This window comes from Phalaenopsis equestris, unplaced genomic scaffold (genome assembly GCF_001263595.1).
Source record: "Phalaenopsis equestris unplaced genomic scaffold, ASM126359v1 Scaffold000088, whole genome shotgun sequence".
NCBI lineage: Eukaryota > Viridiplantae > Streptophyta > Magnoliopsida > Asparagales > Orchidaceae > Phalaenopsis > Phalaenopsis equestris.
In genome coordinates, this window is record NW_018164530.1 from 1361700 (window position 1) to 1364648 (window position 2949).

The window sequence follows — 2949 nt, forward strand, 5'->3', positions numbered from 1 at the left end:
GACGAATCAAATAAACCATTCACTAACCTTGAATAGACTACAGTTATGCCAAGTCATTTACTGCAAAATAGACTTGCAAAAAGTTAAAAAAGCACACATACCCAGACATATGCATAAATACTTGTTTGCAGTTCAAAAAGATTAATTGTACTCATTTCAATGATTTCTACACTCAGATGGCTTTTTATTTAATCAAAACATTGCGTCCTAAATTGGTTCATTACATGACCAAAAAATGATTACTCCAAATTACCATGAAAAAGATAAATGCTAGCTTTATATTTTGCACCCACGTTGAAATATCAAGAAAATAGCAGCCATATGTCATTAAATAAAACTAACTCGCCTATAACAATCTCCACTATGCTTGCATAGTCATGGAAGCCAGCAGGTTTAGTGCCGCTTCATCCCATAAGCAAACATGAACAACAATGACTATACTACTGAAAACCGCCAAAAACCTTCCCTATTACTGCACAAACTTCTTAATATAGTATATTTTGCAATAATTTCAAACAAGGAGTGCAATGGAATTGTCAAATTGATCAATTGCCTAGCATTATTTAATATAATGAATACAATTTCACACTATTCAAAAAAAATATCTGCATAAATATAAAGTAAAAATCAAGTAGAGATATAAATCATAAATCAAATCATCATCTTAATTGAGCTTAATAATTTTAAAAAAAGAAAGCTTTCCTTTATAGTAAAACTCAAGTAGAGGTATAAATCTCAATCCAAGACAAACCAAACTTGTTGAACTCAAGCCTATCATCCCTAAATCTAACAATTATACAGCATAACTTACATTTAGAGCTCAGCTTTGGTCTCCAAGTCTGCTCCAACTAAGTTACATTACAATATAAGAAATACTTTTAGTGAAAGCTGAACCACAATATCACGTCTATCGTAATTCAAATATTCCAGCCTGTCAAAGGTAAGCAATTGATAAAAATTTTCATTATCTGAATCCTTCTGTTTGAGAAATTGTGGTTTACCCATGTAAAATGACTTGTTCATTAAGTCTTTGTAAAAACATTATTCCAAAATTCTCTAATCCTGATGAGCAGTATAATATATTCATTCTATTAGTAAAAGTCCTCAATTTAATAGCCATTTGTGAGAAGTAGTCTATGATGATACCCAATTTCAAGTTGAAACCATATGGAATCGTAATAAGGTGAATTCAAACCAGCTGTGACAAATTTTTGTTGTCATATGAAAGATTCAAACCAGCTGTGACAAATTTTTGTTGTCATATTAAAGTTAGATTCATTGTCATAAAACATATGAAAGCTATGTTGCAGTTAGTGCAGTTTATAGAGAATATCAATCGATACAATATTAATTATCAGTTTTCATGCTGAGTGAGGTGTTCTTTGGACTATTGCCCAACGACAAAATTCAGCTGAAATCTACCTTCTCCCCACCGCCGTCACTTACCCTACTAAAGGTTACATGTCAACGTATCTAGACACGAAAATACTTACCCTACTAAAGGTTACATGTCAACGTATCTACACACAATACATGAATGTGCATTACCCGGTAAAAATCAACATAATTTCAATTATACGGATAAAACCACAACATGATCTACAACTCTTAGAATATCAAATTGACACATGAAAAGCAACTAGCAGCAGCTGATTGGTCCCTGTGATTGAACCTCTACTATTTATGTCCCACAAGCAACAATCAGGCGTGCACCATCCTCTATAATTTTCCAAATATAGTATAGAAATCTTAATAACAAAAACAGACAAAAACACTAGATCAATTTGTGCAAGAAGCAGGAATTAAAAATCAAAAAACAATTAATAATTATTTTCGATCTCAACCATGTAATTCATTGTGATAAGATAAGACCATTCAATCCGATTACTATGCGAAAGATAAATAATAAAAAGGACATGCTTTCATATGTCATGCGCTGCATCTACCTCAAAACAAGGGTAAAAAGAAATCGTTAGCGGAAACCCACGAGCGACGGCCGGGCCGGGGCCGGTGTGGCGACTGAGGAACAGGAGATGGGTTGGCAGGACTTAGGTCCGACAACGCGTTTCAGGCGGCGATATCTCAGGAGGGGAGAGGGAACAAGAGCATGCCGAGGAATCAGACCAGACGTGAGCCCTGGGACTACGATCGTGCGCGTTTGTACCGCATAGCTATGTTGCAGCAGGATTTGAGCAAGATTTAAACTAAATCCCGTCAAACAGTAAAAATTCTTTTAATCCTACGGAATCTCCCGTTTTACCTTGGTTTCGATTTAAATCCCGGATTTACTAACTCCGGGAGCTGGCGGATTATAGGAGATTTATCGAACAGCAAACGCTTGTAGTAGAAGCAAGACGATGGAAAGAATACCCGTCAATGGCCCTCTTTTCCCTCCAGCGTTTCGCCTGGGAGCGGGAGGGGAACGAAAGGAAGCTGAACTCGCAATTGCACTCAATTTACAGATCTAAGTTCTAACCATAACTTTTTTTTTCTATTTTTTCTTTCTTTTTTTTGCATGTGGTGGCATATACCGTATACGTGATAATTAAAGTTTAAATATTAAATACAGAAAAAATGAGTGGCATGTGAGTAAACATTCAATAATTTTAATAAATTATATTAATTAATTAATTAATTAAAAAATATTTAAAGCATATAAGAGACTCTTTGGAACCAATTTTTATTTCTCTTTTTTTTTTCAAAAACAAATAAAAAATAGGATTTATTTACTTGTTTTTTTTAATATTTTTTTAAATACAACATCTACTTTTAAAATATCAAAAATAGAAAAAAAAACACTTTTTTTAATGTTTTAAAATATCTTAAAGAGACTTGTCTCCAAATAAGTATTATAAATAAGCTGTGAGAACATGCACGTCACCAGCTACCCTAAGAGGCCAACGTTAGTTATCGTCAGCGTCGACTACCCGCTGAGGGCGCCGCCGAGTT

The 2949-nt window shown here is 34.2% G+C and overlaps 1 protein-coding gene across 2 annotated transcripts in view; it reads right to left on the reverse strand.

Moving 5' to 3' along the window:
- The window catches only part of LOC110019921 (cation-chloride cotransporter 1), a gene marked incomplete in the record, with an annotated part of 70179 nt that extends 67697 nt beyond the window's left edge, over positions 1-2482 (reverse strand). Inside the window, 2 exon segments of one of the 2 annotated variants that reach the window (XM_020717793.1) lie at positions 1947-2171; positions 2261-2482. 2 annotated transcript variants of the gene reach the window in all.
- Between the last annotated feature and the right edge of the window lie 467 nt (positions 2483-2949).